Genomic DNA, 14,227 nt, shown 5'->3' with positions numbered 1-14,227 from the left:
GCCCTGGTCAAGGAGCTGGGCTAGAGAACTCGCACATGCACACATGTCATAATACAGGCAAAATGATTTGGAGGCCAAGCGAACAAGCAGAAACCAGAAGAAGCAGATACCAGAGGAGAGAGAGAAAAAAAATCCATGCAAGTCCCTGGGATCTGAGCGAGCTGAAGGGCTGCAGTAACAGGAGGCGGTGGAGTGATCTACCCTGGCCTCCAGGGATAAACCTTGCCTAATTTAAAGCCACTCAGCACGGCATGGGGACTGGTTCAGGAATGGGCCATCTGAGCGACCTCCATCGGAACTGGGACAGCCAGCACGCTCGCCCTGCCCTCTTGGGGATGGACGCGTGGTCTTCAGCTGCTGCAGCGATTATGTTTGTACCGTGAGGGGGCAGCCGGAAGCTCCCGTCAGTCTGCAGAGAACACCTGTGCCCAGAGAGCTGCAGAGATCAGATGATGTGATGAGCCTCCGGTTTCCCAAAACCAGCCCTCCATCTGGCTTTCCCCCCAGTTCAATGAACCAAAGTCTTTTGGTTTTGTTGTTTATTTGTATAAGTGAGTTTGAGTTGGGTTTTCTGTTACTTACATCCAGAAGATTGCTGAATGATAGTTTCTCCATATATTTCAGGAAAAAATTATATATATTATTTTTACATGTTATTTATTACTTTAAATAATGTATATATTTAAAATAATATATTACTTAATATATTACATTGTTATGTGTGTGTGTATATATATACATATATATAAAAAATACATACATATGTGTATATATACATGAATTTATTCTAAAGTTTATAGTCCTTCCAGGATTAAGGCCATAAGGCCTGAATGTTACTAAGAATGCTTGTTTCTCCCAATAAAAAATTACCTGCATAGCATCTGTCCAAAGGACTTTAGACCGTGAAATGCCAGGACATGAGTCCTGCTCTTCTGAGGACTGTACCTATCACCCCCTGTAATACAAGATTCACCCCTGAGTACTTTGAGCCACAAAGACCCATAGGCTGAAATATGTCAGTGTTCTTGTAGGTATGTTTCCTGTTTCCTGTTGGCAAAGGCAGCTTCAGAAGAATTAAAAGAGCCTCACATAAACCGCTTTTCTGAGCTGTCAACTCTTCAAGTGAAGTAGTCATTAACTATGAGTGATCTCAGTTGCAGGGCCACAGAACTGCTGGTGGTCAGCTCTGCCGTGATACCGTGGGAGGCTGCGGGACCCAGGCTCTGCGAGGCTGCGTATTGTGAGTTACTTTCTTAACCTCTCTGAATGCCTGAGTTTTCACTTGTGCCAATTAAGATTCACAACGCAGAGTTATTGCATCCTAGTTAGGTTGTTGTGTGTCTATATGTTTTGGCATTTGGTAAATGGAAAATGCTAGCTTATATGTGTCATTAAGGCTTCGTCATGGGGTATACATTTCCATTTTTAACTCTTGGTAAATTTATGTTACGGAAAAGAAAATATGTACCCATTCTAATTTTTTAAAAAATTCTGTTCTCTTCTCTGGTGACTCTGATTAAATAGAAACTTTATTTAAGTGTAAGAAATTTACTTAAAAGTCAGAACAAAGCAGGATAAACTGAAAATGAAGTAAAAATCTGTCTTGCTTCCTGGGAAAAAAAGGCAATATGTCTGTGCCCCTCCCTTCTTCCCAAATCTCCTCATTTGGCATGAAAACTTTAAGAGGATACTGTGCACCAGGAGGATGGGATGTTTTCTAATTCAGAAAGGATTCTTCTGAAATTCTCCTGTAGTGAAATCATTATAGCAGCAACCACAATAGTGAATTTCCTATTAAGACAGGAACATCATTGCTTTCCTAATGTGTTGTTGTGGGTCTCAGAAGCCATCTTGTTGAATATTTAGGAAATTGGCTTCTCAGAAAGGAAATCTGGTATATTAATTTTATGGATATTTTTCAAAATATGCTTGTGGCCCCTAATGAGAGCCAGCCAGGATTTGGAAGCAAAGTGATAGGGCTTAGGCCCTGGAAATACTTTTTGTGTGTGGCTGTTTGTAAACAAGGCATGAATATTAATCTAATATTTACTTGGCCAAATAGTTTTATCTGAGGAGCAAATGATAAAAAGAAAATAAATGTGGGCAAGAACCAACTCTTATTTTGTATTTTATTGCTATTGCAGGAGAGGGAGAGAAGTTGATGTAAAATGAAACATAACTGTATTTGATCACCCCACCTTCTTTAACCCCATCAAGTCTCTGGTTTATTATTAGGTGAGCAACATGGCTCATCTGAAGGTCACAGAAAGTGAAAGTGCAAAGTCTTTATTCCAAATTTGGTAGTCCAGTCCTCTCAGTGAGATCTATAGAGCAGTAAAGAAATATTTGAAGTTGTGCTAAGCAAAATCTAAGGTTCTGTGGTTTTTTCCTCTCCTCGTGACATGCAGAAGTAAGTCTCCACCCCAGTGCATTTCTCCTGGAGGCCAAGATAGAATTGTGCAGTTTAGTTGGAAGGGATCAGGCAGCCCGAGGGGCTGTTACTTCTTGTGATTCTCTGGTTGAACTGCATGTGGCTATCGCACCCCTATATGTGGCAGTAGTCATGGCATCAGTTCCTTGGATCTTTCTTAACATCAAACTATAGAATAGTAGGAAAATGCCGGAAGGGAATAAAGCATGAGTGAGATTCAGCATGAGAACCTCCCCCCTGGACCTGGAGGGGGAGAGAAGCAGCGTGTCCGCTCTGGGCCTCCGGTCGTTTCTGCTTCCCCTCAAGCGTCCAGGGATTTCTGGAGTTGTGCTTAAGAGTTCCACATGCTCGAATAAAAATGGCCTAGCGACAGAGGTCCTGATAACAGGAGGTAGGGGAGATATCTGTGTTAACTACTTTAAAGTGAAGCATATAAATAAATTTCAGGTTTATAATTATTTCTGCTTTCCTGTTGTCTAGGTGTCTCTCTTTAGCTCCTTTAGGCTGGAATCATTCTGTCTGGATCCCCAAGAATCTCATACTTTTTCCAAGGTTTCCTATGTGACTAACTTCTTAGTTATGGGATATTATATGGAATTATATTTTCCTACAGTTCTCTGCATTGAAGACCTCTTTCTTGCTCCCCGTCTTTAAAGGAATACTATCTAATCCTCTTAGTCTAGGAGTTCACTGCTCTTTATTTTTAATATTCCATAAATTCTCCTCTATCGAAAACACCTATTTTGTCAACAGAGTATCTTTCGTTCAGAAACAGTAATGGGGCTAGATTATCTCTGAGGCTGAGGGCACAAGACTCCAGATATCCAGATGATAATTAGGATATGCCTCCAGATGTTTTCAGATACAGACATAGAAACAAATACTCACTAGCCAAGTAACTGATTTCCTGGCCGCCCTTTCCCATCCCGTTATGTTCTTAACGCCCAAACAGCCAACAAATTAAGTGGGGGGGGAAAGCAAACTGCTTGTTTATTAGTATGTAGAAAAAAGAATAAAAAGCAGTGATTTCTCAGTAGTTTTAACAAGTCCTTTTCATGCCATAGGCTTCAGAGACTGTAGTTTGCAGTAGATAAATGATGATTTCAATTAACCAAAAAGTGTCAATTAAGAACTTAACTTGAGCCCAAAGAAGAATGATACAGCGGAACATGGACTCATAGACTTGGAAACGGATTATACCCCTAGAAACACAATTCACTCAATAAATATTGGTTGAGCGCTTGCTGTCTGACAGGCACTGCGCCAAGTGATGATGACATTAATGGGAAGGGAAGCGAGACAGACATGGCTTCTGCCCACAGCCGAGTGGTACGGGGCGGGGAGAGACATGAATCAAATAATTACACAAATATATTTCACAAATGTAATAAGCCCTCTGGTGAAAGCCAAACCAAACCAAACACGAGAAGCCATGAAACTATAAAATACAGGCATACACCTAGTGTAAGTGGTGATCAGGGAGGCCTTCCTGAAGAATTCTGGGGGGGCTGGGGAAGGAGAGGAGTGGGCTCTGGGCAGAGGCTCTGAGACACAAGAGAGCATGGAGCTTTCTGGGAACTGAACCAAGGCCAGTGTTGCTGGGGAACAGGGGGGCCTGGCGTGAGGGACGCCGGAAAGGTGGCCGGGGCAGATCATGAAAGACCTAGAGAATGAAGGAGTGGGTATGGATAGCTAGTGACACACAGTGAGTCCTGTTGCCTCCTGTCATGAGCGTGAAGATAAAGGATGTCTGCAGTTGTCTAATGACTCTGCTGTGTGGGAGATTTCATTCGTTCATTCACTCACTCACTCATTTATTTTATTTACTTATTTATTTATTTTTAATCCTCACTTGAGGAGTGAGGATATTTTTCCCCCCACTGATTTTTAGAGAGAGTGGAAGGGAAGGGGGGGAGGAACATTGATGTGAGAGTTGTACCCTTGAAACGTGTATAATTTTATCAACCAATGTCACCCCAATACATTCGATTAAAAAAAAGGAAAAAAAGAAATATGGCCCATGCTCACTAATGCAGGGGCGGAACTGAAATTTGGATTATCTTGACTTTGTTTTTCCCTCTTTATCGGATCTTCATTTTTTAATCTTTCTTCGATTACTCGTTCAATTCTTGGAAAACAGAAGAGACAAAGGAAAATCAAGTCCCTTCCATTCTATTGATCAGTAGCATAAGCCTTTTTTCTTTGTTGGACTTTCTTCAAAGCAGTTGGTAATATATATTGAAATTCCAAGAATCCTAACATTAAAAAAAGAATAATTTTTTCCACGAAACGTTTCTCAGATTTTCTCAGTTGGAATTAAGCTCTCTTTCCCCCTCCCTTCCCCCTCTCTCTCTCCCCCCACTCTCTTTCCTATAATGCACTAGACTAGTGCTTCTCAAACTGTCTATTGGAAGGAATAGATTTTTTTTTAATTTCCAATTTATCAATGGCCAATATGTGTCCTCCTGTCCATGACCAGTCCTTAGATCTCACCATGTGAAATTCATATGCAAGAGTGACGATCATTCAGTGAGGCGAGGTGAGTCCACCTGACCACACCTTCCACTTGGTGGCACATTGGATGTTGCAACAATGCCCAACTACTGTAAAAGTGCCCGACGGATTACTTGCAATACCTGTACTTTCCTCTTGCAGTCTGATAAGAGATAGTTCTGGGGGTAGTGCTGGTCCACAGGCCACACTTGAAGCAGCACCGCCCTAGACTCTAAGCTCCATGAGGACAGGGCCTAGGTCTGCTGTTTTCATCACTATAATCCTGGCACCTGTCATTGCCTGTCACATCGTAAGCACACTTATTATAAGTGGTACTATCACACTACAGATAACAGCACCTGTCTCCAAAGTAGCTTGGATCAGACCTTGATCACTTTTTAGCACCTACACGATCAGCGTGCCTTATCTGCCTCAGAAAGTAGGAATGAATGAGAATATCAGACTGGTTTTTTAAAAAAATACATGCTCTTTAGTATAAAATGTACTGAAGTAAAACATACCTCCAGCCTCCTCGTGCTGGTATGGCCTTTATAAATGAAGATCACTTGATCAATAATTTAATTTTCTTTCACCAGCTAGTTGCAAAAATCCACTTAAATCAGATTTAAGTGAAACAAAGGGAGATTTTTAAAAATCTAAAACACTTAGCCTGTTAAATAGCAATATTGAGAAATTGTCTCAGAGAATGTATTCCCTAGTAGGAAAAAAAAAAAAAAAGCAACCCACACAAAAAAGCTATATTTAAATCTGAAATGGCTTTTTTTTTAATGCGACTCGAGGGGATACATTGACACGCTTAAGCAGTCCAAAATGGCTTTTCTGAAATGAGAATCACATGGAGTTAGTTTAACATCTACCACTGTAATTTCTACTGGGAAAAACACCTGAGACCTGAGGAACATTTTTCAAAATTTAAAATGTAGCGGATTCAAAAGAAATTACTTGACAATGCTGTTTGAACATAATTCTCTAACTTTCAGTCATTCAAGAGTCTTTCCGACGTGTAGAAGTAGCTGCAGTTCAATGTTCATGTTTTTTCATTGGATATTTCATTACATTAAAGTTAGCAGCCAAGAAAAACAAGGCCGTTTACTATATATGTTTTTCCTATCCTTATTAGCTACTTACTTTTCCATGGAACATCTTTTATTTCTGGGAAACATATGGCAGATGACCAGAACCGTAATTAGTAACAGTTTGATGTTATAGGAATTCAAAATTTGGCTATTTCTAGTTTCATTAGATCATTGGCTTCCTCTGAAATATAAAAGCAGTAAATACAGATCCTACGGGTGCATTCTGGAGTCAGCTTTCTTTCTGTTTACGAACTGTGGTATTTGCTTATTTTAATTGGGGGGGGGGGGGATGGTCGTTGAAGACTTGCAAATACTTATGTTGCTTTGCCCCAGAGCCAGAAAGTACCAGAAGGAGGCACTGTTTTAAGCGCTTTACACAAATCAACTTATTTAAATCAACTTATTTAACCATTGCAATAGCAGGTGAGAAATGGGGGCACAAAGACATTAATTTGCCCAAAGTCACTTCTATGGGAAATTGTGTCATTGAGACTCCCCCTCGGGAGTCTGACTCCGCCCTGACTCTGTGCTCTAACTTTTACACAGTAGTGTCTTTTGTGCAGCGTTGCTTGTCTAAGGAGATGAAAAGTTCCAGAGTTCCATTGTTAGAATCCTGCTGAAAAGGTTATATTTTTTGCAAATTACTTCTGCCTAAGACTTATGCAGTAGCTGGAAAATACTGAGTATGTGGGGAATACTGGATACTGTGACTTCTGGGTAACTGAGAATTTTGGGTAACCGGGGGATACTGGGAAAAGGAGGCAGAAGCCACTAGTTGGCAGCTAAATCTGAGCAACTTTCTAGTATCTATAAGCTGAAGGACCGTCGTCATCAATGCAGGATTTGGAACTGACCTACAGAGCAGCCACCCTCACACACGATCCCCCAAACCAGTGTTATCTTTGAATCAGAAGGGTAAACACTTGTAGACTCATTTCACTCCAAATCTTTAAGTGCATTTAAAATTCACAATTTTCTAGCACTTCTACATATACAAATGCAAGAGTGGAGAGGAGACATTTCATGGGAAGAATGCGTGCTTATGTGTTAATCCATTTGTTTTTTAAGCCTCGAGGGCACTGTGGGGAGTGGGCCGGCAGAGAGCCCTTAGACCTCCTGGCAGGACAGTCGCCACTGAGTTCTAATGCGCATCCCCACCAGGGCACAAAGGACAATCGCTTCTGCTTTGTGTGGAAGCCCTGGTTGCTGAGGCTCACAGAAGTAAGCAAAGCATCTTATCATTCTCAAAACGTAGCCTGTCCCATCCTGTGTCGCTAATGGAGTTATTAAGGACTGAAAGTGCAACATTGCTTAGCAACATGCATCACAGCATTTACTCTTTTGAGCAGCAGCACCAACTAGCGTGTCTTAGAAATGTCCTGGTGGGTATCTGGCTTTTCCTTCGCTTTCATCTGGCATTGCTTAGATCCATTGCCATGGTAATGAGCAGAGTGCTTAGCCGGTGGTGGGTGGGTGGGTGGAGATATGCTCCTTAAGTACGGAGACCAGCCCTGAAAGCTGGCCTTCGCCCAATCTAGAGCCAAAAGGAAATCCAGCTGCAGGTAAGGAAAAGTAGGAAAAGGTTCCTTGAACTCTAATGTTCTACATAAGGCTTCTAATTTTCACTGCTGCCAAATATGTGCTGGTGGCTGTGTCACCCCTGTGAGATGTGGGAACTTGCTGTAATACCTTTCAGACTGCTTCTTTTTCTGGCTCTGGTCTTTCAGTGACTAGAGTCCATAACAACCAAAGGTGAACATCATTTCTATTTCCCCCTAATGAAAAGGTAACGCTTTCACTAATAACAGTGCTCGCACTCCCCTGTCATTTAAACTTCACCATGGCTGTTGGAGGACAAGCTGGTGTTGGGGTGAATTTGATCTGGATGGACTTCCACCCAAGCCCTCCTACCTTCTCCAAGTGAGAACAGTGGCTGTACCTCTGAGAATCCTGGCATTCTACCATCTCCCCTTTCTCTGCCTCCACAGTCACCCTAGATCGGCCTCTTAAATCCTGGTGTTCTAACTTGACTTCTGCTTTAATGAAAAGCAAGAAATCCTAGGGGTTGGGGCCACCTTGTAGGAAAGACTGTCTCTAAAGAGGCTGGAACAATTGAGGAAGGAAAGAGAGGCCAACCTTCCCACATGAAAACAATGGGGAAAGAATCAGTTCAGCGCTAGAACAAAGGCAGCCATTCATCCCGGAGGGGGCGATGTTCCACTTTCGATCGTCACCCAACGATTGATGTCTCTTCAATCCCAGCACATGTGGAGGAGCTTTGGGGATCTGAACCAGCGAGTTGACTGTTGGATTCTTTGTCTCTCTTGAGGAAGGATCCTAGACTGTGCGCATCTTACTCCTGCAGGGTCGGTTTCCCGTGCCTTTCCCATCCTTGGCTTTGCTTTTGCTTTGTTGTGTCCTAGATCCCTAATTAATTATGGACCCAGTCCTTTCTGTGCACTTGCTAATTGGATGTCTTAGAAAATTGCTCCATGCTGGCTTAAATAATGAGGAGAGAATTAAAAGGCTGAGAGGTGCTGGGAAAGATAGCGAGACTGGGAGTCCAGCAAATATCACTCAAATATCTGTTATCCTAGTAACCAGGGGATACAGACCACTGGGGGGGGTGGGGAGAGGCAGAGAAAAAATACTCACAATGAAGTGATAAAAGGGATAGGGTCGGCAAGAAGGTCTACTGCTGTGGAAGGAAATCTTGTCTGAAGGCTGCATGGCCTGGGCAGCCCTAGCCAGCTGGTGCTTCCTTTGGGGGAAAGGGGCTCCCTGAAAGCAGGGAGAAGGGCCAGGACTTTGGGGTCCAAACCACGAACATCTGTGCCTGGGCTCTGTTACTTACTAACTGTGGGACTTGGAGCGAATGACTAGCTCTGTGAGCATCCAGCTCTTCACCTGTGAAATGCAAAACAATAGTGCTTGTCTCACGGAATTGAGGAGACAGTGGGATCCAGTTGGTGTCTAGCCCCTTCCTGGCATGTGCCACTCTGGGTGCTGGCCTGCCATTATGATTATGCAGTTATGTTGTCAACGTAACGATGTAATAGTAATAAAGCTATTAACATAGGCAAGCAGTTGCCCTGGCACAACTCAGGAAGGGTTGGCGTTTAAATGTGCGGTAGGGGAATCATTCCTCCCAGTCCTTCCTCGCTACTTTCTTTCTGGCTCATTTGCTTTCTCCCCTCCTTCCCCTCCTCCCTTCCCTCTTCTTCTCAGGAAGGGGAGAGGAATTTAAAAATTGCATAAGGGAAGTCCAGCTGTTCAGCTGGGGCCTGGCTGTTGGGCAGGAGGCCACAGGACCACAGCTGGCCTCCCCGCTGGAAACCGCTCCCGGCGTGCCGTCTAGCATCCTGTACCGCCACTCAGCTGTCATTTAGACATCGGTGGTTTGCAATGTCAGATTCTAGAGTTTTCTTCCCCATTAGAGTGTAAACCTCCAAGACATCAAGGACATGGCGTCTTTTCTTCATTGCTAATTCTCTAGTGTCTAGAACCACGCTGCACGCGTGGTGTGTGTCCAGTGAATATTGGTTGGAGGGACGGTAGGGTCAACCTGAAAGTTTCCTATAGACAATGCTGGAACAATTTGAGCCCCAAAAGTAAGTAATGATAATATTAGGTTATCACTGAAAGATTGAAATAAATATAAATGAGTCCATCCTTATAAAAATAAATAACAGAGCAAATAAATAAATGATAAGATGAGAGAAAGAGCGAATATTTCTTATATAAGATTTGCAAACTATGAATGAGAAAGAAATAGGGCAACAGAATATCATCATTCGAACATCACGGCAACAATTGCTGCAGATGAGAGATGAGATCCATCGGTGAATCCTAAGATTAGTGGGCACCCTTTAAGGAGAAGAGAGATATTTGCATAGTCTCAAAGCATCTCTCCCCAAATAATTACTAATTACTCCCCAAATATGTAGTTTTAATGTATGTCACGGATTCTTTAATTATTCTTTATGTAGGAAATAAAGCTTAATTTTCTTTGGGTGTAGGCTGGACTCGTGTGTAACAAGTAGAGTATAAAAACAATAGAGAGAGGAACTTTTTAGTTGATCTACCTCACAGACACTGACTTAAACAAGGGGTCCAGGCTAATATCACTACAGATAAGTCATACTGATAGCGTCTACCCCCTGATATGATGCAACGAGAAGGGCTATTCCCCGGGTGGTATGCTTCCCCAAATCCCTAATCTCAGTCTAATCATGAGAAAATATCAGACAAACCCAAACTAGAGGCTTTTTAGCCTCTAAATGGTTTATACCACGGTGCTTCTAACTGTAGATTTAATGGCAGTGTTATCCTTGGTTACGGCAGGATTTCTTTGATTCATCCCTTCAGAAGCATTTCTGCGTGTTTTGGTCCCTGGTGTGAAATCTGAGTCTCAGCCTGTGTGACAGCTGCTTTCCCGCCCTCTGCCCTAAGTCCGAGGGCGTGTGGCCGGGGCTGACATCATGTCCCATTCTTCTGAGTTCCAGTCATTTCCATCAAACGGTGTTTCCCGAGCTTTAGTACTCATGTCCCATCTTCCTGATCTTTACCATATCCACCTTCTAGCTGTACTCCTTTTTACTTAATATCTTTCTTTCAGCCACTCCCCCTCTATATTTTCACTTTAAGCAGTAAGACTGTGCAATTGCAGATTTGGTGTGCCAGCTATATTTTTTCTAATGCACATTACAATCACTACACAACTCAAATCCGCCATAACTATGCACAACCTAAAGTTGTCTCCAGGAACATTGGTGGTGTGCTCTCCATGCTTTGAGAAACACCTCTGCAAAGGTGAGGGGCAGAGCCCTGCAGATTTCACTGCCATCTGGCCTCTCACCCGGAGATCTTGGAGCTTGGGAAGAAATAAAAAGCCATTCCTCTCGATGAAAATATTGGAGATCCTGTGCTAACGCATTGGGGGTTGTTCACTTCATTCTGGTTTGGAATAAAGTACAGACATGTCTAAGCCTTCCTCTGAGGGAAAGGCCCAAAGGGAGATGGAAACAGCTGGCTTAAAAAATAGGAGTCAGCAGCAGAGGAAAGGGCTGGAAAGAAAGAGCAGTTAACTGGTGTGAGAAAAGGGGCAGGAAAACAAGAGTGTGGAAGGGAAATACTGGAGGGAAATACAGCTGCTCAAATAAACAGCATTCAGTGAAAGGTAAGAGACTCCGCAGAGGTGGCTTCCTGCTCTTTTTTGACTTCTGGTCTCTCATTCCCGGTGTGAGAACTGATTGGATACACCCGAGGGTCACCCGAGGGATGGATTCTCCGATAAACTTCCTGCTAATGGGATCATGCTCTCAACAAGGTAGCTTCTTCATGACATATGGCTTTGGCACCAAAGACGGATTTAATACTATCAGACAGAAAAGAGTTTAGGTTTTCTCTCGCATCTTTGCACATTTAATAAAGAAAGGGGATGGCTTTCGCCTTTATCATAATGCAGACCCGAATGATTCAAACCCACATATGTGCAAGGGTCAGTCACAGTTAAAGAATAAATTTTTTAAAATAAAAATCTGAATTCCAGAGGATTAAAATATCTCTGTTTAGGAACATCTCCCCTGGCACACAGCTGAGTAAGTGCCTGCAGATGGGTCCAGTGTGCATTGCGCTGGTCTCCTGTAGACGCTGATGAGCCCTAGTACCACAGCATTGGGCTTGGGATGGAGGGATATTAGGAGCCAAGTCAGCTGCACCAAGGCCAATGAGGAAAAATTTCCATGTTGTTTTGTATTTTTCCAGATCTTTCTATTTCAATATAGTGCTCAGAGAGAGTGCTGATATGATTTCCACCCTTCCCCAAAGAGGACAGGACTTGGGAGGCTCTGAGAAGACTGGGCATGGTCCATACATCCAAGAGCACAGAGTGAGCCAAACGACAAGAAGCTCTTTGTCAAGCTTTGCCAAGAATGCTATTGATGACCCTTTCCTGAGATGAATTTAGGAAAATCCCAAGAATTAAATTGCACTCAAAGCACATGAAATGCAGTCTCATCTACTGCTCTTCCAAAACCTCAACTAGAATATTTATAAGGTTTTGGTTTCTTTCCAGGTTTGAGAAAACACTCGTTTGAAATTACATCTTCAGGTCAATTTCTACCAGATGTTCTTTAGATAACTTATGAAGATGTTTTAATTCTTTTTTCTTTGTTTGGTCAGAGCATTGTCCCTTGAAGGCCCCCTTACCCCTTTCTCTATTTACTTCTCCATTTTATCTTTGTCTCTCTTTAGAGGCAGATCTGTGGACAAAATCTTATTTCTCCAGGTCTTCCCCCTGAGAGGGAGGGAGAGAGAGAGAGAGAGACCACTTTTGCATATGTCTTGACTTTTCAGAATCTTCAAGACCATGTCAAGACTTTGACCAAGTCAAACCTTTGTGTAGTCCACCTGGTGTGGCTCAGCGGTTGATACTGACCCAGGAACCAAGAGGTCACTGGTTCGATTCCTGGTCATGACACATACTCAGCCTGCAGGCTCGATCCTCAGTGGGGGCCGAGCAGAGGCAGCCGATCCATGATGTTACTCTCTCATTGATGTTTCTATCTCTCTCCCCCTCACCCTTCCTCTCTCTCTAAAAATTTATAAAAAACCTATTTTTAAAAACACATAAAAAATTTAAAAAACCAACCTTCATGAGGAGTCCGTGGATCTCGGCAGCAGCCACGGTGAGATGGCCTCTCCAGGAGAGCGGTCACCGCACCGCACGGGCCACTGCGTCCATGTGCATCTGACAGCTCAGCTCGCTGTCCTGGGCTGGTTCCCGGAATGAATCAAGTACAGCAACAACTCAGATCATTGGACCAGAAAGAGAGAAAGAAAGAAAAAGATAAAACAGGTTCTTTCATGTGATTTTGATTCTAGTTCGTTTGTTTCCTGTGAACTTTATGTGAACAAAGTGACTTGTGGTAAGTATATATACAACCAAGTCGAAATGTAAGAAAATCCCCTAAGTTAAAGTAGAAACTGTGGGAAAATATTTTCTTATTAGGTATTTCTTCTGCCTTCCTCCCCAACAGCCAGCTTTAGCACTGTTGTCTCGTTAGGAAGAGAGGCATTGTTCTATAGATCTAACCCACTGAGCCAATCATGTTTCCGATGGGGACTTTTTCTCTAAGTATATGAATTGGGGGTGGGGGGTGGAGGCTGAGTTGAAAATATCAGGGTGTCTAATTGGTCCTTCCTCATCCTGGTGGGTTAGCAGTGTGCCCGTACTAACAGCCTGGCGTATTTTCTGTTTTTAATTTCCTCAATTTTTGAACTGTAGAATAACATATTATGATGTCTGTTTCCTGGGAACATAAGACACAAGTAAATATTTAAGAAATCTGATACAGGGAAATTTGGTTTGAAGCTTGTCAAAAGAGATGCATGGCATCGAGCCCCAGTAAGATGTTGTTTTCCCCTACATCTGTCTGGTTGGTTGTGATTTCACGAAATCATCTCTGTGGCCCGCTCCTGAATCATTTGGTAACTAACACATGAGTGGGTGGATTTCTTAAATACTGTTGTGCTAAGAGTACCTGGCCTTTGGCCACTGCACAAACCTGACATGTAAAAATGAAAATATACGTGTGAACTTTGGTATAAGTCTTTCATTGAAACAGTATCTTTTGAGCCTATACGCTTAGGGATTAATAGTTGAGGCTGCCCCAAACAAGCGTCTAGATGGAAGCCCTATCCCCAAAGCACCGATTCAAGAAAACACTGCTTCTCCCTAGATCAGGGAGGAAGGGAGGAGAGAGGCCGGGAATGCCCCCGGCCTCCCAGGAATGCTCACGTAGACACACAAGTCAGAGGAGCACCGCAACCCCCAACAAACACAGCGGGGAAGGAAGTTCAATCTGTTTTCTTCGGTCGATTCTTGGGTATAAATCTGAGTGGCAACAATGCTAAAATTCATTGGTTAAAATGAAGTGAAGATCAAGTGAGTTTTCATTATTTGAAATCTCTCTTATTCTGGAAAGCCAAGGCTGGGCGTAGTCAGGTTGTACGTGCACAGTCTGAGGTGTGCCCCTCTGCAGGTCCGTCATTGCTCGGGGGGAGCTTGGCTTCTCGTTTCTGAGTTCTTGGTTCCCACCTGCTGCTGGGAGCCACTGGCTTACGTCTCTCTAACCTGTCTTGATGACTAACCCATTAACGATCCTGTTTTGAGCCTTGCCTTCAAGGTAGATAGAGATTGCAA

The 14,227-nt window shown here is 43.0% G+C and overlaps 1 protein-coding gene across 2 annotated transcripts in view; it reads left to right on the top strand.

Annotated features, from left to right (window-relative positions):
* NCALD (neurocalcin delta) overlaps positions 1 to 14,227 on the top strand; it is a 146,668-nt gene that overhangs the window by 52,167 nt on the left and 80,274 nt on the right. Inside the window, exon 3 of one of the 2 annotated variants that reach the window (XM_087825313.1) lies at positions 1,155 to 1,240. The exons of the other annotated variant lie outside the window; for it this stretch is intronic. The gene's annotated coding sequence lies outside the window, so the exon portion shown is untranslated. The remainder of the gene's footprint in view (positions 1 to 1,154; positions 1,241 to 14,227) is intronic. 2 annotated transcript variants of the gene reach the window in all.

The sequence above is a fragment of the Miniopterus natalensis genome, chromosome 16 (assembly GCF_054644295.1).
Source record: "Miniopterus natalensis isolate mMinNat1 chromosome 16, mMinNat1.hap1, whole genome shotgun sequence".
NCBI classification, from domain to species: domain Eukaryota; kingdom Metazoa; phylum Chordata; class Mammalia; order Chiroptera; family Miniopteridae; genus Miniopterus; species Miniopterus natalensis.
The sequence above is the reverse complement of the archived record's forward strand: the minus strand, read 5'-3'. Positions and strand labels throughout refer to the sequence as shown.